This window comes from Sarcophilus harrisii, chromosome 6, assembly GCF_902635505.1.
Source record: "Sarcophilus harrisii chromosome 6, mSarHar1.11, whole genome shotgun sequence".
NCBI classification, from domain to species: domain Eukaryota; kingdom Metazoa; phylum Chordata; class Mammalia; order Dasyuromorphia; family Dasyuridae; genus Sarcophilus; species Sarcophilus harrisii.
The window spans coordinates 13,644,270-13,669,246 of NC_045431.1; positions in this window are offsets into that span (position 1 = coordinate 13,644,270).

Genomic DNA, 24,977 nt, shown 5'->3' on the forward strand with positions numbered 1-24,977 from the left:
GTTACAATAGATGACCTTGGCCTTTCTAAATCAAGGGCATTTCCCAGTTATTAGTTTGTCTGAGGCAACAGCCATTCAATGACTAAGGGTGTGATGCCAGAGAAACTGAGGCAATACAGAGATTGGTTTTTAATATTTTAATTGTGGAGAATTTAGACTAGACAAGATGAGCTGGCAGAATGGGACTCTTTTACGAAGCATTCAGCCCTGAGCAATTGAGGCAGAGACCTTTTGTGGATTTTTAAGCTACCCAGGATATATGACCTGAGTAAGGCAGATAAGACACTGTGGGGTAGACAAGCCATAATGCAAGGAAAGGATCATAACTTAGTCTTGACAGGATGAGGATCAAGATAATAAGGTTGAGGGCAGAAGACACTGAGAGGGGCAATACTCAGAAGAAGGGGGAATTATCCCAGCAAGCATTTGAGATAAGGCATCTGGAGTTTTATGACTCAGTGGTATTTCAGGGCCTCCAGTCCTAATGGCAAGGAACAAAGGACTGGAGCTATAATAATTTTATTCAGGGCATAATAATTCAGGGAAACTGAGGCATAACAAGGAGTAGGCAAGAAATGAGACAAAAGATGTTCTAATTTGCCATCACAAAACTATCGATTTGAGAGGGGAAGATGCTCAAAGTTACTTGCCAGAACAGAAAACAATTGCTATTTAGACTCATTTTAAGTCATCAAAATCTAAACAATGAGAGACTTGAATTAAAGATCTGCCACTAATTAGCAGCATGAATAACAGTGAAATATGATCTCTCTGGACCTGGGTTTCATCACCTATGAGATCAAGGTTTGAATTAGATAATTCCTACAGCCTGTTCTAGCTTTCTGAATCTACGAGCTATTCTCCAAGATAGTTACAAGGAGGATTTTTCAAGATAAATACAAGGATTTGCTTTCATCATCATAAGGAATTCCCAAGTGGGAACTTCCTCCACCAACACAGATCCCAGATTTTAAGATTAAGAATCCTTTGACACATGGTAGTAAAGTGAATTCCCAAAATTACACAGCTAGTAAATCTCAGTTCTGATTATCACCCAGGTCTTCCTGACTCTAGTCCAACACTCAATCCAATATTCATTTACTTAGTGAGCCAAAGAAACTATGTAAACCCCCCTCAATGAAGTCCTTAAGAAAAGGTTGCCAATTCCTGGGAGTCTCAACTTGGCTATGATGATCAGCAGACACTGAAGGTTATCTCGAAGTTCTTGTGCATGCTTTTTGCAGTTATAACTTTTCACTGCTTGGTCAATCTAGGAAGAAATGATTACCTGCTATTTTGGCTGGAGATGAGCAAGGTCATAGTAGTATAGACTCAGCATTGGAAAGAGCATTAGAGAATCTTCAAAGACACCTTCCATTTTCCACACTGAGGAAACTAAGGCTCAAGGTGGATAAGTGCCTTTCCTATTATAGCAAGTCAGGATTTGAACTGAGGTTTTCTCATTGCTCTAACTCAAAACTCCATGCTTTCCCCAATATATTTCCCAAATATTATTTCTCCTTTATATTCTTCTATTCCTGCCGTGGGTAGGTTTTTTTTTCTCTCAAAGGGATTTATGCTTCTAAATATTGGACACTGTGACCCCCTACAAGAGCTTTTAAAAAAAAGTCCAAGTTGACCACTCCCCTCCCTTTTAAATCGAGGCAAAGACCATTCAAATCCTGCTTTGCAGACTCATTAAGACTTGGGGGTGACCCAAGGCTATGCCAATAGAGATGAACTTTGGCAGTTCTGACCAACCTGGCTTCAATTATAGTCCTGGCAATGGGATATCATCTGAGAACCATCCTGGCTATATTCATAGAGGCTCAGTGCCAGACAGTTGACTACCAGGCAATGAATATTTTATATAGATTATTAACTCATGAAACCATCCACTAAGATGTGGAAGACTTATGATTTTGTTGGTGGAGGGAATACCTACCCTGATGAAATCACAGCTATTTCTTTCTTCCTTTAAAATATTTTACTGATGTCTTCACTTTTATGTTCTTGTCATTGGTATTATGTATTTTCCTATTTCTGCTTACTTCATTCTTCCTCAATTTGTATGTCTCCCTTTTTCTGAGTTCCTTCTATTTTTTGTTTCTCTTACATTCATATATCACAGTTTGTTCAGTCATTTCCAAATTCATGGGCGTCTTTTTTTCCCCACTTTCTGTCTATCGTAAAAAGAGCAGTAAGGGCAATCTTGGTCTATAAAGGACTTTTCTTTCTGAAATAAGATTCATTTTGAAGTCTTAAAAGTTGAAGAACTTTAGTCTGTGATTTTTCCCAGTCAAAAAAAGTAAACAGATATCAATCAAATCTTGGTCAAATGAGGCTTTAACATCTTAGAGGGCAGACAGTACATGACCAGGAAGCAATGAAAGCGAACTACCACATGATAGAATTTCTACTTCCTGATTCAGCCTGGGACAGAAACCACAGAAGAATCGGGCTATCAAGTGTCCTTCACAGAGTTATCCCTAGGACCCTTGTGCTACTAAATAGATGGCAGCTGGGCAACAGTTCAAAGGCGTGTGGGGAGGGGAGGAGCTGATATATGTGCCCTAAATCACCACCACCAAAACAAAGCAAACTCGATTAAATTGACCCACACTTATTTAAAAAAAAAATAGCACCAATGGTAATTCTCTTATTTGCGAGAAGAGAAGCCAGGATATGGAAAGATTTAGCAGCATTGTCCTAATGGTCCATGGGAAGTCTAAAAATGTCAAAATGTAATGTTGAGTTGGAAACCTAGTGGCCCACAGGAGATTGTAGCACTAATGATAGTAGATTGACCAGAGTAAAAAGGTCCTCTGCGATGGGGCTATAGTTGATGGCCAGCCTATAATGGTTGAATCATGGGACTAAGTGCAAGCTATGCAATTCCCTTGACCCCCTCCATCCCCTCTGCCCCCAACCGCACCGCCAGAGGCATTTGCTACTTCTGAAGTATAGATTTTTCACTTGCAGTGGTTCTGTGCCCTAAAGTATTTTCTTTGTATTTGAAGGAGAGTTACTAGGGCAATCCTTTGATATTCACCGGATAGCAGGAAATCTCACTAATCCTAAATGCCCATTACAACGATCATTTCACTCATTCATTCAACAAACATTTGTTAAGCATCTATGGTGTATGAGCTCTAGGTATAAAGCCCTAGTATCTCTGCCTCATGATGGTGGAGGGGCTTGAGTAAATAAACTATTCTATGCAAGATTACCCAAGATGAACAGGCCATAGTAGAGAGTTCTTAATTCTAAAAAACACGTGGAAGAAGAGAGAGCAAGACAGACATTGGGAAGAGAATATCTAAAGTCAGGGAGATAGAATAGAGCAAATTGTGTGTTGAGAACAGCAAATAGGCCAATCGGCCTAGAATGTAGAGCCCATAAAAGGGAAGGGCAAATAACAAGTGTGGAAAGGCGATTGTGAAGGGCTTTAAAACCCAAATACAGGAATTGCTTTTTTGATCCTAGAGACAATAGGGAACCACAAGACCTAGTTTTTCGAAGTGTATATTTGACAATCAAGGCCAAATCTGAGTTACTCATTTTTTTCAGAGTTACTTGTTTGCTTAACATCTGAATTGAATGAGATAGATATAATTTAAAATGAGGGGTTGCTTTGATTGTACCTTTAAAAAAAACAAAACACTACAACCAAAAACGGAAGATTGTATTCTAACAAGGGTGATTTTTCATTACTTCATTGAATTTAAGTGACTTAATTGATGCAGTTAAAGCATTAACTTTGCTGCTTTAAAAAAAATGACTCTGGGCAAATACCCTGTCATATTGTTATTATTTAAAGCTGGCTGCAAAACCCCAGTATGGGAATTGCTGCATAGCGCAGTAAGCCATGGTCCATGTCCCAGGGGTATCCAATCCCAGCAAGGTTGTTAGATGGTATTCATTGCAATTTGATGGACTTCATTTATCTAGACAGCCACTTATTTAGGATGAATTGGAATCCACTGAATCATCTTAATTCAGAGCCTTCTACTGTACCATGGGTCTGCAGCAGCTATTAAATCGGGGAAGATTTGGTGGCCATGACACAATGAATGTATTATCTCTGCAGAACTCTCAGGGAATGATGAATCATCAGCTTTATGGACAAGTGTTATGTAATATCCACCATCACCTTTTTTTTTTCTTCCTCTCTTTCAGGTTTTAAGTATGATATCAGTGCTGCAGTCATTGTTACTCATCTTTCCCCAATAAAGAAGTTATCTGTCATAGCTATGGTTATTACCCCAATAGCATAATAATTCAGAGTTGAAGAAGAAAAAGGACTTATCCTGGAACCCTGTAAGAAGATGAGGTCCCCCCTAGACACTGAGTTTGCTGATCCAATGAATTAATGAGGAGAGAAGAGTTCTGTTTTCAAGGAACTCTGCCCCATTAATAAGAACCCATCTATGGCAAGCCACTAAGAGCATCATCTATAAATTATGCTGAGATGGGGAAAGGAGGTGGATAGAGTTTAATCTTTTTTTTTTTTCAAATCAAATGCAAATATAATGTGAATTCCATTCCTGGAATAAAGTTGACAATCCTAGAGAGCTGCATCAAAATACCCAGAATCACTTCCTCCATGTGATAAGACATTATAGCAAGACAGAGAGCCTATATGTATTTGTTAAGCTCTTCAATAAGGAAATGCAATGAAAAAAAAAAGACATAAGATTGGAAAAACCCAAGGAGTATACTTGTCTAAAAGTTCTTGGAATCCATTGACACACAAGGACGTGGGCTGGTGAGGATGTTAAGCAGTTGCAATCAAATTGGAATTTTGATATCTAGACATCATTGATTTTCACTAATGAGGGAAACAAGCATTTATTAAGTGATTGCCATATGTCAGATACTGTGGAGTAACAAGCACTTCCTTCTTCTCCAGCCTCACCTGAAGGCTACGTGGAGCACAACATGCTTTTTGTGATCATAGCAAAGAATTTGGGGAAAAGTGATACAAAAACCCTTTTGGTTCCATGACCTGAATATCAAAGAGTGGATAGTAAATGTGGGTTAAGGAAAGGACTGGGTCCAAATCCTATCTCAGCCACTGACTTAGTCATGGGATTGATTTGGGGAAAGGCTTTAATGTCTCAGTGCCTTAGTTTCTTCATATGTAAAATGAAAATAGTGAACTAAATGACCTCTAAGATCCATTTCAATGAATTTTAAAAATTGATTTTCTTATTATATTTTGAGTTTAATATTTTGTACTAATCTATAGCCAGATTTTATTGAACATTCTTACCATGTAATTTTTAGCAAGTATTTCTATAGTCCTTTTAAGATTTGAAAAGTTCATTAACCAAACTAGGACCTCTCATCAATCTTATAAAGTAGGTGCTATTTTTAACATAATAGGGAAACTGAGATCTACAGCTATTAAATGACTTGCCCAGATTAGCCTAGCTAATAAGCGACTGAGGAAGAATTTGAACACAAGGGGAATCTCTACTGCGTCACGTGGTGGTTTCCACCCTGAGTTCCTTTAATTCTTTCTCAAATATCATTCTTAGGTTATTCCCTTCCCTCCTCCTCTGGAGAGAATATAAACTCCTTGAGGGTAGAGACCCATTGACTTTTTGTGTCCCAATTACCCAGCACATAATAGGTACTTAAAGAAAAGTTTATTAATTAATTAATCCTTCCTAGAATGGATCTTGAAATGTAGTTGTATACCTATAATAACTTCATTTATTAGTCCTCTATCTTGTGTGTGTGTGTGTGTGTGTATCTTGTGTGTGAAATGTAGTTGTATACCTATAATAACTTCATTTATTAGTCCTCTATCTTGTGTGTATATGTGTGTGTGTGTGATCTCCAGAGCTTTGTGATTTAGTTAAAAGAAGTATCAATAGATACTCACAAAAAAAATTATATACTTTCAAAATGAAAGAACCTCTCAAATGTATTGATCTCTTAGACGTTAGCTGGACCATTGGTGGGAACTTTGGCCATTCTGCGCTAAGAATGTCCTTATTCAAACCAGAAAACTCTGGCTCCCAGATGCCAAGGAATCCAGTTAGTTCTAGTCTACAGATGACAGGGAATTGGCTCAGACTCAATGAGACCAAGGGAATGTCAGTATGGATAATGTCAGTTCCTCTAGAAGTGTGCCAGCGCATTGTTGGGTGGAAAGCGATCCCATGTTGAGAGCACCAACTGTTAAATTAATATTAGAGGATGGTCTGAAAGGCCTCTTCTGCCACCATCACAGAAGGGGCAAGAGACTACCCAGGACATAAGGCCATTTTCTAGTTTTCTCTTTTCGGGAGATGCTATGGACAAAAATAGAGATTACTCATCTGGTGGCCAGCTCTCTGGTGCTGAATCTTGACAAACAGAATTTGACTGGCCCTCAAATGCTCACTTTCCTCACCTATAAAATGGAGATAACATAGCACCTAACTCTGAGGTGAATTGAGGATCCAATGAGATTTTATATGTTAAAAAAATAATAATTTGCAAGCTTGCAAATTTGCAAGCCCGATATAAATGCTAACTATCGCTATTTAGAGTCACATGATCAAGACTTTAATCCTGATTATTTAAATCATTCTTTCCAGTTTGATTGATAGGATCTGCCAGAACTCATATCTGGCAGGTTAGCCGTTGAGAATCCCAAATCACCAGGTATAAGTGTCCAAGAAAGGCTAAAGCAGGATGGACAAAGAGAAAATCACAAATGAAATGCTTTTTGCTTACCAGGGGGAAGGGGGAATGAGGGTCTCTGCAGAAAGCTTGTGGATGAAAGTATCTTCTCAAAGCACTCCATATTAACTAATAAAAATACCTGTTTATGACCCGAATGATATCTTGGTGCGGTAAAAAAGCATGAGAGACCTCTCACAAGCATTAGAAGGAGATCTGAAATAGTAAAAATCACTAATATTTATGTATTGTTTTAAAGCTTGTAAAGTACTATTATAAACAGACACACATGTATGTGTATTATATAATTTGATCATGGAAGGTGACTTCTACCACTATGCCAGTTTTATAGATGAGAATACTGAGGAAAATAAATGACTTGCCCAGTTTTGTACAGCTCGTACCATAAGGCATAGTGATAAACACTGGAGTCAGAAAGACCTAAATTCCTTCTGCCTCATTCATTTTCATGTCCCTTAAATTCTCAGACTTAGTTTCTTCATCTGTAAAATGGACATAATGATAATAATAATAATGGTATCTACATTGCAAGTGTCATGGTGATCTAATGGGATGTTTAAAATAATTTGCAAGATTTAAAGCACAACATTAATTACATGTAAATCACATGACCCGCTGTGTAGCCCTCTTATTGTCTAGGGCTTATTTGGAGTTAGATGATCAGTACTATAATCCTAATTCTATGTGACTATGTGCAAATAACTGCTCCTCTCTGGACCTCAACTTCAATATACATAAAATGAGCCATTTGACCTAAGGGAGGTTTCAGCTGGAATTCAAAGAGCATTTAGTAAGCACCTGTTGTGTTCCAAGCCCTTGGCATCTAATTCTTGGAGTACCAAAAAAATGACAGTTCCTGTCCTCAAGTCATTGAGATGCTGGCTGACATTTATGAGTCTCCTTTTTCTAGGCCTGAGCTGTGGATAGGACTTTTGATAGCCCAGCAGGACAGACTAAGAAGCATTTGAGACCTAAAAAGTAAACTTGAAAGAATAACTAACAATTGAAAAATTGGACATTTTGCAGACCATGATGTAGCAGGTCCTATGATATTATTTGGGCTCTGATTGACTCAGAGTGAATGTAAACAGCAATTGTTTTTATTTTTATCAGAAACAAATTGGATTTTTTTTTGGTTTGTTTTGTTTTTTGACTAAGTTAACAAGACCATTCTTTACCTCATCTCTTACCTAGACTTAATAACTGATTGGACTGTTGCCGCAGTCAAACTAATATCTGTGGAAGACCCTAACTTTAAAAGGTTGAGGTCTCCCATTTCATCCAAGGACATCTCCGATTGTACTGATCTATATCTGGCCCTTGGACACACATGGCTCTGGAGGAGAAAATGAGGCACAGTGTCTCTGCACAGTTCTCCCTCACTTAAATCCAAATCATTTCAATGTTATGACATCATTTCCCTGACATCACAGTTCTCTTCCAGAACAAAGGACAAATAGCAATAACCTATGACAAAAAAAATATTTATGGTAATTCTTTTTGTGATTTCTCTCTCTTTTTCACACACACACACACACACACACATACACACACACACACACACACACACAGACGCCAGCAATTAGGATCTAAGGGGATGTCCATTAATTAGGGAATGACTGAACAAACTGTGGCATAGGAAGGTGAGAGAATATCATTGTGCTGGAAGAAATGAGAAAATAAGCTGATTTCAAAGAGACAGAAAGACATGTAATCCAATGCTAAGTGAAGAGAGCAGAATTAGGAGAACAACATATACTGTAGAATCAATACTATAAAAGTAAACAATTTTTCAAGCTATAAGAACTTGAATCAATCCAGTGATTATCCTTGATTTCAATGGACCAATGATGAAGCATGCTAGCTCTCTCCTGACTCAGGATTCAGAATGATAATACAGTTATTTGGGGGGGATATAACCATTGAATAAATTGATTTTGCTTTATCTGTACATATTTATTGCAATGATTTTTTGTTGTTGCTAATTATGAGATATAGAGTTAAAGGAAGAAAAATGGATTTCTATTCATTAAAAAAATAAAATTTAATTAATTAAGCAAAACCGGGCTCAATGATCACATCCTCACATGCCACATTGGTCTGATATGTGAGACATAAAACAGTGGGCAAGGAAGCACATGATGGGACTTTTCATTTCTTTGATCAAATTACTCCTTCCTCATAATGCAATTCCCAGACTCACCTGACAGCATAGCCGGAGAAGGTGAGCAGGTATGACTATATATAGTTCTCCCTGTCTGCCCCCTTTTTTTTTTTTCAGGGTTTTCAGAAAGCTGGCTTTCCATTTGACACACAACCAGTCCCAAGGTTTGAGAGAACAAGTTCTGGGTGGCCTTCCCAGGTCCAAACCCTGCATTGCCATGGAGAAGTGTCAGCAGCCCCAGTTGGCAATGACAGCAGAGGAATTTGAGAAGGAAAGGATGGGAGGGGATAAGGTGTGGTAAGGGGAGGGATGTGGGAGAGAATGGATCTGTGTGCTGTGGTTTAGATGGTGTTTGCTTCTTTGAGGATTCTGTATTTTTAACTCGGTCAAGACAAGTCTATCCAATAGCAAAAAAAAAAAAAAAAAAAAAATCAAGTTCTACCTGATAAATCTTTCTTTATGCTTCTGCCAATATCTGTGTGGGTGTCTCATGACCTTGTTTCTTGGAACATTTCCTTCTAAAGAAAATACATGAAATGAAGGAGAATCTAAAAGCCTGTCTTGTTTACTTCCTTATGACCAAATTAGTAAAATTTACATTTATATACTGCTATTAAAACTCTATTTTAAATATGGTATTTTTTTTCACTGACAACAATAATAATGGTTTACATTTATACAATACAATGAGGTTTGCGGAAAGCTTTGCATCATCTTATTTTAGCCCTATAACAACCTTAGAAGGTAGGTGCTACACTTTATTTTCTCTTAGTTGACTAGAATCTTACCTGACTCCAGGTCAGTTACTGGCTGGGTTGACCTTTCACTAAACCGCTTAAACTTCTGGATCACGGAGTTTTCATCAGAAAAAAATGAGGAAGCTAACCTAGATGATCTCAAGGTTGCCTTATGAATACCAGGATTATAGAATTTTGTTCTTTCTTAAAAATGGGAATCTATTTGTACTTTGGGCCGAATGATCTTTAGAAGAATTGGAAGGTAACATTTCTCACCTGTACCCACAAGAGCTGCAGGATCCAGAAGTCACTTGGAAACATGGTTTAATAACACTCCAATCAGCCTCTCTTTGCTTTCTGGAAACCAGAGACTTCATCATTCTTCACCTACATTTTTCTTTCTTTTTTTGTTTGTTTCTTAGCCAATTCCTCCAAAACATATAAAAATGTATGGTGATAGTGACCATACTAATAGCACATGAGTGGTCCTGCTGGATGGAACACTACTGGAGTTGTGGGTGTGTGTATTTAATATAATCAAATTCAAATATTTGGGCTATTTTTTTGATAGCTGAATTCAGTCATATAACTAGTTAGTAATCATCTCTGGCCATTTTTAAAATAAGCAACTGTGTGGCAGCTAGATGGAGCAGTGGGTCTGAAATCAGGAAGGTCTGAGTTCAAATTTGGTCTCATATTTCCAAGCTTTGTGACCCTGGACAAATAACTTAATCCTCTTTGCCTCAGTTTCCCTCTCTGTAAAATGAACTGGAGAAGAAAATGGCAAACCACTGCAGTATCTTTGCCAAGAAAACCCCAAATGGTGTCACAAAGAGTCAGACAACTGAAAAATTGAACAGCAACAGCAAAACAAATATTTGGTTAAATCTTACTCCCTCCCCTCCATTTTATTTCTTTGTGAGGATTTGTGTGAATTGTCACAGACAAGAAGTCTCTGCTTCTAGCAAATGAATAGACTAAGAAATATGTGTTTGTCTACCTGGAAACAGATGAAATGTGGTGGGAAAGGCACATTGACCAACCCCAAAACAACACATGGAGAAGTGAACATTTTAGTTGAATTGGCTGTTTGGCCCTGGGAAGATAATATGGGGGTGGGGAGGGAGATCAATTGAAATAAATGCTTTGTTTTTGGTTTTTTAAGTTAATGAATCTTTTGTCCTTTTTAGACACAATTTTAGAAATAATGGAGAGGGAAAATGTGGAAGGAAGGAGAGGCAAAGAGGAGGAGAAGAGAGGAAAAGTGGATGGGGAAAGGAAGAGAGAAAAGATAAGAGACAGAAACAGAGACGGAGAAACAGTGAAATGTTTTTAATTAGCTGTTTCAGAAAGTCAAAATACTTTTGTGTTATTTCTTAAGCTTTACAAAATCCCACTTTAGAATTCTGAGGAAAGGTCTCCCCATCATTCATTCTGTGCCAACACAGAAAAAGTGAATTATAGAAAAGAAGCGTTTATCCAGACAATGCAGACATTACTTCTCTCCAGTTCTCTTCCCCCCATCCTGCGAGTTCTTTTGCCTAAATATCCAGACAGTGGAGCCAAAGGTGAGTTTTTCTTTTATCTGCCTAGAATTGTCCAGGTGACTGACTTGATTATTTCTCTGTACCTGGAACAGATCCAATTGGGGGAAGTTGGTCTGCAGGATAGTTATCCAGAAGAGGGAGCCAGCTCCGCCCCTCTTCCCACAGGGATGAGAAGTGGATCCTCAAGGAGGCATTTTAATAGCACCCTCAGGGGTAAAAGCCTAAGGCTGACAGATAGATGTTTGACAAGTCTGGGACTGTGGGGGTGCTATTTAGGATTTTAGATAATGAATAGATTAAGAAATGTTTGTTTGCCTTCCTAGAAACAACTGAGATGTGCTGAGAAAGCCCATTGACCAATCCCAAAACAAGCCATTGAGAAGTGAACATTTTAGTTGAATTGTCTGCACTGGGGAGATAGCATGTACTCCACCCTGCCCGTGTAGACTATCTACATAGATAGAGTAGTTCTATACATAGTGTTCTAGAGTACTCCACCCTATGGGAAATATTTTTAGTGTTCTAGAGCAAATAGCTAATTAACTAGCCTAATTATAATTTGGGCCATGTACCCTCCAGTAGTGAAAATTATAACCCAAATATACCTTTGAATTTGTAGATCCAGTTAAATTTAACTGAATGTTAATTTAGGTTCAGTTTTTCCCCTCCAACCCAGCCCCATCCTCATTAAACCTATGGGTAATTGAAGCAAAATAATTGAAGTTTCTTATTCTGGATCAATGTCTTTTTTTTTTTTTTTTTTCTTACCTTGGAGAGCTCCAAGCATTACTTTTTGTGTGACCTTGAGCAGATTCTCCCACTTGGGTCTCAGTTTATTTACCTGTAAAATGGAAAAGAGGGGTCGCTCTAAATAACCTCTAAGGTTCCTTCATGGTCTAAAAATCCTTGCAAACTTAGGAAAATCACAGATGAAAGAGATTTCGTGGAGAGGCAATGAAGGTGGATGCGAGGGGCCATCCCCAACATCCTTTGGGCATCCCAAGGAACACTCAAAACAAGTCTTGCTTTCATTAGCACTCAGTCTGTTTTCCCTTCTTCCCTGACAGGACATTCTAAATGATATTCCTATGTATTGTGTCCAGAACCCCATTTCTCTTGTATCTGCTATTCTGTGTCAACAGCAGGAGAGGCAAAAGCACCGAAGGTTCGACAGGACAATGCTGAGGCTAGGGCAAAATGCCTTTACTTATTATTACCAGAGTAAATGAAGAAACTGCAGCCAGATGGGTGTATATTATCTTTCCAACTAAAAAAATGTCCTATTAACAGAGATAAATGATCTGAAATGGCAGAACATTTTCTTGCAATTTTTAAAAATAATAGCAGCTATATTTTAGGGGATATTTCTGCAATTTTTTTCCAAGGGTCCTGCTAAAAACCCCATTTGATATTGATAGATACATTCTTAAAGTGGCTGTTGGCACATTAATAAATATTGAAACCTGAGAGAGAATTTTTTACGCTTAACTTTAATAATCAGTCTAAGAGTTTTAGGACAAAATGTGAATAGTTCGGTGACTTGGAGGTTTAAAGTTCTTAAATCCAACACCCCAGCTAGGAGGCACAATGGATAGAGCACTGGGTCAAGAGACCAGAAGACCTGAGTTCAAATTGGACCACTAGCTATATATTCCTGAGCAAGTCACTTAAGCTCTTTTTTGCTTCAATTTCTTTAGCTATAAAATGGGGATAGCACCTACTTCCCAGAATTGTTCTAAGGATTAAATGAGATATTCATAAGGTATTTAGTACAGTGTTTGATATATAATAGGCATTTACTAAGTTTTTCTTCCCTTCCCTTCATGCCTTCTTTCATAGGCATTTTTGATCAACTCATTGCATCAAGACTTGTGAAGAAGTCATCTAACCCATCCCCTTCACTTACCTAAAAGAAAACTGAGACCCACTTTGTTAAACAAATTCCCTAAGGAATGAATGACAAGAGTGGGTTTTGAACCTAGGGCTTCTGGTTCTAAATCCAGAGCCTTGTCTACCCTAAATCATCATTTGAAACTTAAATAAGAGTTTTGCAGGCAAAAGGGAGAGATTTTGGGAAAGCAGCATTATATTTCCCTGAGATTGCTATTAGACACCCAATTTTTATCATAGGAACATAGATCAAGACAGGAGGAAAGGCACATTTCACAGAGGAAGTCATAACTTCTAATTCTTCATTGTTAAAGTGAGGAAACCAGCCTAGGAAAATTAAGTGACTTATTCAAATCATGAAATAATGAAAATAGTTCTGGAAGAGACCTTGGAATTTATGTAGTGGAATTTTACTTTCTGCTCATCTTACAGATGAGAAAACTGAGGCCCTGGAAGGCTGTGACTTACACAACATCCCACAGGTAGAGTTTCAGCGAAGTGCAAATGCCACATCTGTAAGATCAAAGCCAATATCCTTTCTCCTAAGCCATTTCATCTCTTTTGTTGCTGATAGTCATATGATTGAGAGCTAGAAGGGCTCTTATTCCATCTAGTCCACATCTAGTCCAACCCCTTTGTCTTACAAATGAAAAAATTGAGACCCTCCAAAATGTCAAATGGCTTATCCAATGTCTCTCGGGTAGCTCAGGTGACAAGTGACCAAGGTAAGATCAGAAGTCAAGTCCTCTTAACTTCAAAACCAATACTTTCATTATGTCATGCTTCCTCTTAGTCTTAAAATTGATGTGGTCTAGCCAAGTTTCTCTAATCCAGTTCTTGAATGTAGTCTATAACCTTACCCTTGTCCAAAGTAGATAAGCTCTACAAAGATTTGTGTTCTTATGTCATCCATCGACTTTGGGAACCCGAGGCAAGAGGAGATCCCAGAGAAGAACTTCAGTCAAGGAGTGAAATCTCTGTTACAGCTAAAATGTGAATGTCATTAGGAAGAGCAAAACATTTCCTGAATTTGCATTAAGCTATATCTGTAGGCCAAAAAAAAGGGTATTTAGCATAAGAAAAATACAATTAATTTCTGAGATGTTTATTTTCTTTTGAAAGTCTCCTTTCCCAAGGAACATAATGATGGCACGCTGATTTACAAAGCACCATTCTTAGAAGCTGCCAAAATGGTTTCTGTGCAATTAGGTTACCTTGAATTTCTAATCCTGACAATACCTCGAATGTACATGGGGCCTTCTGAAAAGCTTATTGTCCTCTCAATTATTTTTATGCTATCCTTGTGGTCCAAGTCAGATTTATGCTTCAATATTTTTATTTTCCATTTGGAACATTTAAAAGTGAATGGTTCCTTCAAGGTCACAAGCTCCTGCATGAATGAAAGACATTGCCACAGTCTCTCCGAAATCATGGACTCACCTTGCGGCTTCAGGAATGGGCTACTGCTAGCCTGGGATCCATTTGCTGGCTTCCATCCTCTCCTAAGTGGGGAAAGGAGGAAAAAGCTTCAGGATTCTCCGGGGCCTTTGTATTCTTTTTGTCTCATAACATTCTAGCTTTGGAAACCAGTTTTCAATGGTATTCTCTTATTGGTGTCCCAATATCAAACCCCTTTTCAAGGCTTCCATAATCAGTAGGGTTAGAATGATTGATATCCAGCTGTTGTTCCATTTCTAAAGTCTCACTGCTACTTTTGCAGGTGTTTGGCAGTGTGGGTCCAGTGACTCCTCCAGTACAGATAAGGAAAGTATAACTCACAGACTGAGAGCTAAACTGGACCTTATAGGTCACCTTATCCAATTCCTGGAGTTTTGAGATAAGGAAATTTAGTCCCAGAGATATAAAGCCACTTATTTGGGATCACAGAGGCACTAAGTGGTAAGGTCTGGATTTGAACCCAACTTCCATCTGGCTGGGCAGAGCAGCGTACCTGAAGTCAGGAAAATCTGAGTTCAGATTCAGCCTCATACTAACTGGGTGATCCTGGGCAAGTCAGTTAATCTCTTCCTCAGTTTCCTGGCCTGCAAAATGGAGGATAATAGGGATAGCTATCTCTTGGGATTGTTGTGAGAATCAATTAAGCTAAAATTTCTATATTCTGAGCACAGGTTCCTGGCACAAAATATAATTGTTTTGGGGAGTCCAAGTCCAACATTCTTTCTGAGCTTAAGATATAGAATCATAGATTTTAAGACTTCATTTTGTAGATAAGAAAATTGAGGCCCAGAAAAGTAAAATTGTTGCTGCCAAGAGGAATCTTTGAATCTGGGTCTCTTAGTTCTTATCAAGAAGGCTGCCATTTTGCCTAAAATTCTTTATACCAGTGACTCTTGGACCCCCTCCTTCAGGTTCTCCTTGCCCTGTTTCTTTCTATTATCTACCCATGGGTCCTCAAACTTTTTAAATAGGGAGCAAGTTCACTGTCCCTCAGATTGTTGGAGGGTCCAACTATAGTAAAAACAAAAACTTTGTTTTGTGGGCCTTTAAATAAAGAAACTTCATAATCCTGGGTGAGGGAGATAATCATCCTCAGCTGCCACATCTGGCCCACGGGCCATAGTTTGAGGACCCCTGATCACACCATTTGTCCTTCTGTCTCCACGCTTTGGTAGGAGTGGCTATCTGTGCCTCTTCAGGAGTGGAGCTAATGGCTGAGCTCTCCAACATGTTCCCTGTAGTTATAGATGCTGTCTATCACATCTCCTTTCCCTTCCTTCCTCTACCTTTCTGCCAGTGTGTCTGACAATGCCTCCTCTATCTCAGTGAAAGGATAGACCCATCGAAGTGATGCTTCAGTGGGCTAAGCGGTCTCCTGGTGAGCTTTGCTCCCACAGGGACCCAACTTTCTCAGGGGTAAATGCAGAGGCGCGAGGGAAGCCGGCTCAGGTAACCGGCTGAAGCCCAAGAAGGGACCCGGAGTTGGGGGTTAATCGTGCCATTTAGTCAACCATGCAAATTAGCACATGCTCACATGCCCAGGGCCTGGAAGAAATCAGGAGAAGGGCCAGGAGGAATTTCAGTACGGTCTGTTTCTCCTTCACATGACTTTGGGTCGGGATTTTTTGTTGGCATTTGGACTTGGAGACAGAAGCCATTACGGGGGGTGTTTTCATAACCTAGGCACGAGGGGCAGCAGGAAGTCAGGTAGAATGAGTGATTTAAGGAAAGGGCAAGGAGGAGCAACAGCAAGGGCAGGGGGAGAGGAGGAGAGATTTGAGAAATTTAAAGCAAGATTGTTTTGTTTTGTTTTTTCTCAGTAGTATTTCACTTTCCCCAATACATGTAAAGAAAATATTCTGCATTCATTTTTGTTAAACTTTGTGTTCCAAATCTTCCTCCCTCCCTTACTTCCTCCTCCCTGAGACGCCAAACAATCTGATATAGGTGAAATGTGCACCATTCCTTTAAACATAAAGACAGTTTTTAAGAGAAAAAAGTTGCAATGCACACACACGTGCACAACCACACACATACTCACACACATTCACACAAATGCTCACACACACTCACTCACACACTCATACATGCACACACACATTTGGGGAAAACAACATTCTATTTTCCTGAGATTGCTATTAGACACCAAGTTTTTATCATAAGAACGTAGATCAAGACAGGAGGGAAGGCACATTTACATGTATGCTTACACACACTCAAATGCACACACACTCACTCACACACTCATACATGCACACACATACACATGAACATGCAGTGTACACATATATGCACATACACACTCATGCACACAAACATGCACACATGCTCACATATACATGCAAACACATATACACACATGCACACATATACTCATACATACTCATTTGCATGCACACCTGCACACACTCACATGTACACTTGCAGTATTCATACATTACTCACACACATCACTTGCATGTACACACTCATATACACATTCACACACTTATATACACACACATTCGCACACACATATCCCCCAACCACAAGGCCCAGATGTGTCTGCCAAGGGAACACAGGGAATGCAATCATTCAATCCTCCAGGCGGCTCCCATGGAAAGGCAGTTCTTTTTCTCCTTTTTAAAGGGCACCGGCACAATCAGCGTGTGTGGGAGCAGGGGTCAGCCTGGCTGCATTTAGTCACAATTGTTCAAATATATGCTCTCCATAAAAGCCCCCCTCTCCCTGTGCCAAGGGTCGCCACCCTCAGTCGCTCGCCATAGTGTCGGCCACTCCGGAACCATTAGCCCGTATTCACTTCTACCTGGCCGGCATAGATCCCATTTCCCAATTATCGGACCGGTGAGGAGAATGAAAGCAAATGGTGGGAAAGTCAACAACATGAAAAGAGTCTTTCAATATTGGGAGAAAGCCGAGAGATTGATTGAAATGAAGGAGCCGGAAACACGTCCCAGGCCTTCAACTAGAGTACAGCTGGGGAGGGGCCCGACAGGAGGAGGCAGAAGGGGAGAGAAAGCATCGCCGCTAAGAAAGAGAATTGGGAGCTGGGATTTCCTCTGCAATTTAACGCTGTCAAGCCGGTGTCTTGTACATCTACACAGATTGAGCACATTGTTATTACCCAAGCAGAGCCAGCTCCTAGGATGGATTAAAGAGCTAATAGGTGAAGCCAGCTGCAAGGAGCATCTGGTTTTTCCAGGGAGGGAAGAATCCCTCGGAATCAGAAAATCTCCGACTCCAGAGTTTTCTTGGGGGGCGCAGCCTCGGAGCCGGGCCGCGGATCCCCCACGGCCTTCGAGAGTGTCGCCGGCTAACCGAGATCTCAGGGCTCCTTCCCCCATTTGCACTTATTCCAAAGGTCCTTTCATCTAGGGCATTGCAGCCTGGAAAAGTACAGGCATCAGTAGCCTGGAAAAATACAGTACCGTTTTCACTCAAAGGTTTCCTGATCCACAGAATAATTTCTTAATCGATGCCTTGACCTGAGGTCCGTAGGCCGACATTCTCACGCAGGATTCCTGTGTCATTTATTTCCTAGAGGAATAAATGGGCCTCTGTCCTCTAAGTGATCAAAGGACTCCTCAATGCCCCAACAAGGTGGGTAAGATGAGGGAATCTTACAGAGAAGGGGTCCCTGTAAATTTGGGGAAATAGTTCATCTAGATGTCCCTGGGCAGCTAAGTGGCCCAGAGGGTAGATCAGGGGTTGACACCGAGCCTCAGATACTGACTGGGTGACTCAGCTTCAGTTTCTGAAGCTTAGTTTTATGAATCCATTCATGCCAGAGTTAGTACCCTCCACCATTGGACAGCTCACAGTCTTGCTACAGACAACCTTTTCTTCTCTGTAAATGGGAGATAATAATAGCCCCTACTGCAAAGAGCTATTGTAAGGAGAAAGTGAGATAATATATGTAAGCTTTGTGGAAACCTTAACGGCTACATCAACGTGAGTTATTGTTATTAGTATCAGTAGTAGTAGTCATTGTAGCAATAGCAGGAGCAACAGCAGCAGAAGCATGGAAGCTCCAGCAAGATTCCTCGCCTCCAAATCCCTTCCCTGAAGTCTCCCAAGTGTCAGGAAATGTGACACTTTAACTTTGGAAATACATTTCTTTGGGCCAAACATTTTCTTTTAAAGGTGGAACTCTTTTAAAATATAGGCCAGGTCCAGATTGTCATACTAAGTTGGAAGAGACTCCCCTACTGGATGTTTTTCATCCTGACTGGGGAAAAAGGGTTCCCCATATGACATGAAAGGAAGAAGAGAGACACAGAAAGGGGCAGAGGAGAGAAAGTGCAACATTTAACCACAGTCACAATTTTGCCAACAATTAGTCCAACTTCCAAACTCTTCCTTGGGCTGGGGATACTTGATCCTATTCAATGTTTGGTGATCGCTCAGTTGTTCTCTAGCCAAACTCACTTCTAATTATCAGCTGGGAAGACTCACTCATCCTGACTTGATGAGAATGAAAAAATAAAAGCCTGGGGTAGGAGGAGGAGAGAATGAGACAGAAGCAAAAACAAAAAAGATAGTCCATCCATCCTGAAGCAAGCCTGATTACTAGATCAATCTGGAGAGGGGTAGATAGGAATTCCCCTATTATAAAACCAAATCCTTATTTTATCTTGAGCTAGTGATCTCAAGAAATCAAAATAAAATCAGTTTTTATTCACTTTAATTTTAAAACTAAAAAATGCCACCCAGCAATCTTTTATCTGGGAGAAGGAATATGCTGCAAAGCCAATAAACATAGGCAGGTTGTTTCAGTATCCAGAAGGATTTCCCAGGAATTTGTATTATAGGATAGACTGAATGTTTGTGCAGACAGACATATACAGGTTTGACCAAGTAACATCCCTTCCCTAGATCTCCATTTCTTTCTTTGGAAAAAGATGAAGCCATCCCTAAGGTCACTTCCAGTTTGACCATTCTGTGATTCCATCATATAGAAGGCAAGGGAGGGAGGGGAGGATGGCTATATTGGGCAAAGAATAGTACAATACAGGCTGCATGGCATTGATAGAAATGAGAAATCGTGGTGCTTTCTCACTGGTGAAGGTCTTTTGTTTTTGGTTTATTACCACCATTGCCTTCCTTTTGTGCTGGGGGAAGAGAAGAGAAGGTAATGAAGAAATCTATAAGAACTGCCAACAAATGCATTTAAGTGGAATCATTGTTGTTTTTTATATGTAGCAAGTTTCAAGCTTTCTAATTCCTTCATGCAACCACAACAAAATAATTCAACAGGAATATATTTTCAACAAGAAACAAAGGACAAATTTCCTACATTTGACCATCCATGACAATTATCCTTGATGGGAAGAAGAGGAATTCCTGTATCAGAACTGTTGAGCTATGGCAAGTTTCCTAGAATAGATTGGATTATCCTCCCCTGACCCCCATCAAATAATAGTAATAAGAAGAAAAGAAAAGAAAAATCAAAGACTCTCAGAACTGGAAAGTCATACAGTTCAATCCATGCCTGATCAACTCATTCATTTAGGATTTCAGTGATGATAGGGCATCCAGCTCCTGTTTCAAGACCTCCAGCGAAAGCAAATCCACTTTTGTTTGGAGTTAACCTTTTCTATTTGTAGACAGATCTAATTGTTAAACCACTTCCCCCTCCGTTTATTTCACCCTACATTTGCTGCTTTTCAGTCTCTTCTCATTTCCTTTTTTTCTCCTTCCTTTTCTCCCTCCCACTTCTCTCATTTTCCTCCTTCTTTTCTTTCTTCCTTCCTCTTTCCCTTTTCTCTTCCCATCTTTCCTCCCTTTCTCTTTCCCTCCTTTCCTCCTTTTCTTTTTCTTCATTTTTTTCTTTTTTTTCCTTAGAAAACATAAATTAAGAAACTACATTATATGGTGTTTGAGGAAGGGGACAGGGAGTGGGAAGTAGTAGGAGGGAAAATACAGACAGAACATAGAGTGAAGCAGATGTTACACAGTATGGATTTTCCTAGTGGGAAGCCTTAAAGGTGTTTTTGTTAAAAGAAAAAAAAAAAGATTTTCTAATAGCAGCAGATATGTAGGAATACAGGCTGTATCAGAAAAGTAGTTGATCTGTTAATAACACTGAAATGCCCTCTATGGGACGAACACTATGCTAGGCACAAGGGAGGGAAGATAAGCAAGAGTAAACACCAAGATTATAAAGCACTATTATTATATTATCAGGCATCTAACTGTTAGATTGGCTTTTTAGGCAGAGTCAGATCTTTCAGCTTCTCTTTGTTTATCAAAGAGGAAGAAAGCCAAGTGTTTATGAAAGGATGCACAAGAACACATGGGTCAAGAAGTTCAAAATCCATGCCACCTAAATATGGTTCAACATATATTTTACAGTATATTTGATTGCTGAAGAGAATGGGAAATAATTATAAGGTTGTAGTAATAGTAGTTGTTGTTTTACATTAGATCTGAAACCAAAAAGATCCCAATTGAACTTCGTTACTCTCTAGTTATGACCTTGAGTAAGTCAACCCTTAAGACTTGGTTTCTGTATCTGTGAAAGAGAGGAAACCGATTAATCAATCAATAACCATTTCACAAGCACTCTCTAAGTGCCAAGCGCTTGTTAAGAGCCTGGGGATACAAATGAACAGAAAAAATGGTCCTTTCCCTCCAGGAGTTTCCATTCTAAAGTTTCCATTCTGTACCATATAGTAAGCCTTTGAGTCAGAATTTTAACTCATGGGTGTCCCCAGGGACAAGCCCTCCTACTCCCCAATCCCTGCAACTCCTAGGAACAGTTATTTGATTCAACTTTGTACTTTTCTTCAGGTTGAAATGGGATCCTATAGACCTTTTATCAGTTAACCAAGAGAAAATGTCGCCTTTGGAGAAATATGGATTCTCTCTCTGAGTCTATTCTCCAAATCATAGGCTTAGTGTCTTTTGAGCCCGGAGGGGATTAGAAATCTCTCCAGGCACTGATTGTCATGTGGGAAATCCCAATGCTCTTGTAAAGATGACCCCTGAATAGGGGTGCGGTAGCAGATGGTTGACTTGTGGGTCACAGAGAGTAACTTGAGCCACAGAAATCGACAGCCCATAAATACCTTGGCTCTAGGAGGCCTCTTATTTAAGATGAGAGCAACAGCTCTGCCATATATATTTTTTTGGCCTTTTACTTTCCTGGCCTGACCTGGGAGGCAGGAAAGACAAAACTGGCTGTGAGAGAAAAGTACCAGAATTACAGATGGAAAAGACCTATGAGCTCTCCAAGTGCTTACTTACTATCTGCTGCTCCTGAAATAGAGCATGCTTCCCTTCATGCCCATTTGGCATTTCCCCCACAGCAATTCTCAGTTCCATGTATTAATGGAATTACAAGGGAATTACAAAATCTGAAATCCCCCAAACAACCAGGGCTAGTGGCTCAGTGTCTGTGATCAGCCCAGGATCCATCCCCAAATGAAGGGAGAGAAAGGCAAAGGGCAGACAATCCATCAACAAGTCTTTTTCTACTGCCTCTAGTGTGCCATGGGGGACTGAGAGGTAGTGCTATGGCTCAGAGAGTGCCAGGGGATCTGGCTTTATTTTTTGGCTCTCTCACTCACTACCAAAGAGATGATGGGAAGTCCTTCCTTCGCTCTGATCCCTTCTTTCCTCCAGAATCCAGTTCTGATGTCATAAACCCCCTCAGAAGTCTGGTAAAGTTGATGGGTCTCTTCTCAGCATTGTGTTTTTAAATGTACAATATATAATATAGAGGATTACCAAGGAAACTACTGATAATGAAATTCAGTTATCAAAATATTTAAAAATATAGCCCAACAATAGAAACATCTGAGAAACAAACACCTGAGTATGCAGTCTGTAAAATGGGGAAAATAATATTTGGACGACTTCACTGGAGGAATTGTTGGTTATTGGGAAGATGCTTTGTAAGCACTATCTGATAGAGTCTTCTGATGAATGGCAATGAAAGTGCTATGACCTAGGGCTCTACCCTTGGGGGCAGTTATAATCTGATATGTGAAATAGAGTTGTTTTTTTTTTTTTCCATGGGTCCAGATCTATAATTTCATTCATGTGTGGAATCTTCCTCTACTGATGCAGATTGCCCACAGATCTATAATTTATAGCCCTGGGGATTTGCTGGAGATATAGAGATATTTTGTAACTCACCTGGAGTCACTCAACTAGGAGGTGCCATTCACAAGACTAAAACTTGCTGACTCCAAGGCTGCCTCTCTTGGGCTGGTAATTGTACTTATAAACAAAGGGGAAATGGGATCCTTACCCCTGGGATTTTACATTTTGACCCCAGAAGAACTTAAGAACCATTTATTCTAAATCACAGAAGGGAAGGAACGTCAATGTCACTGTCCAACAAAAGTGGGACATAAGCATGAATCCCATGAATGAGAAATCGAAGCTCTCACCCCTGATCTGGCAATGGGAAGAAAGCACCAAAATCATAGACCAAAGAGACCTCCAGAGACAAAGGACTGACTATTTCCTAAAACCAGCCCAGTCTTTTTTTTTTTTTGGGGAGGGGGGTCGGTTGAGGGAGGGTTGGTGGTGGTAAGAGAGAGAAATATTGTTGGGAAGGTTTTCTGTCCATCACCAAACTGCCTTCCTCAACTTCTCCTCTTCCAAGTGGTTTGGCCCTCTAGAGTCAATCAGAGTAAATCTAAGCCTTCTTCAAAGGCTTCAGATAACAACTAATAATTAAGACCTTTTCTTTGAGTCTTTCCTTTCGTAGGCAAAATATCACCAGTTCTTTTAATTTATGCTCCCACAGCATTTAAGATACTTTCACCAATACGATTGTTCTCTTCTGCATGGTCTCCAGTTTGTCAACGACCTTCCTAAAATTGGGTATCTAGATATGAACATCACACCTAGATTGGCTCTGAATGTCAAGGTACCAAAGGAAATTACTCTTATCCCAAATAGTAAGTTTAAATTTAGCCTCAGATTCTCATTATCTGTGTGACCCTGGGTAAATCAATTAATTTCCCCCTGCCTGTTTCCCCATCTGTAAAATAACAATAATTAGCATTTGTATAGCACTTCTCTTTGGTTAGGCAAAATCTCAACCCTTTAGGGCAGATGTTATTATTAACCTCAGTTTAAAGATAAGGAAACTGAGGCAGACAGAGATAAAGGGACATACCCAGGATCACACAATTAGTGTCTGAGGCTGGATTTAGATTAGGGTCTCTGTCCATAGATCTGGCACTCAATCCACTGTACAACCTAGCTACTACTGATGACAATAGCACCCTTCCTCAGGGTGGCTGTGAGATCAAATGAAATAATATTTGAAAAGCATGTTGCAAATCTTAAAGATTTATAGAAATGCCAGTTATTGTTAGATATTATTATTAGGCAATCTAAGATCACAGTCACATTCTCCCTTATTTTTTCACTCCTATGGAGCTTGCATTCCATTCAGACATTGTTTTTCACAAGGATTCTGTGCAATCACAAGAGAGTTGTGTCTTCGTCTGCCATCCTAATATGATATGCTAACTGAAACTTTACCATTCCCAGAAATCTCCTCGCCTATGCTATTCGAGTATTCTGATTCTACCATTAGTTATTGGTTCAAGTTAAGGTAATGGAGGTCTCTGTTATCTACAAAAAACTGGAAGTAACTATCAATGCCTTACATGGAATAAGTTATAAGGTTAGTTTCTTATTAAGGCTTTTTAAAAAGCCAGGGGGGTAGAGTAAAACCAGAAAGACCTGGATTCAAATTCTATCACAGTTTCTTATTTTATGTGAGCTATTGGACCTCTCTGAGAAGTCCCCGTTTCCTCCTCAGTCAAGTGAATATCTCATTATCTCCATTAGAGCAACTACTTCCTAGTGTTGCCATGTTGGGGGCTTTGAAGTTTGGTTTGTGTTTTTGGTTTTTGGTAAAGATCAAATAAGATAATGTATGTAAATGTATGTGTGTGTGTATGTAATGTATTAAGTAAAATGTTCCATAAACCCTAGAATTGTCATGTATATGTTAACTGTGAGATGGACCTTATAATGTATAGATTATGATAGGAGGGTTGGAGGTTGGTGGACACAGGGGAAGTATTAGAACGTTGATCAGCCAGAAAGGGCAATCCTGAGGGAAGGAGCCCTGACCAATCAGTGAGCCAAAAAAGTGTCACTTTTCCCAATAGAATATGAGTTCTTTGAGATGAGAGGCTTTTCTTGCTTTTGTTTTGTCAGTCTAGTTCCTGCATTTTAGCACAATGGCTGTCTTAGTTGGTGCCTAATAAATAGATGACTATTGTTGGATGTGTGGTGGGAATGATGAGGAACTGAAAGGAAAAAGGAACATTGATAAAAATATATGATAGAGGCTACTCCTTCCTCAGATTAGTCTGAGCTACCTAGGAAGGGGGACAAAACTAGGTCTTTTTTCCCACCTGAAGAAAGGGAGGGGAAGCTCCTGGATCCCTGGACCTTTTGCCAGACACCCTGTTCTCCTGGAAATGCTTTAATTTTATCTGGCTC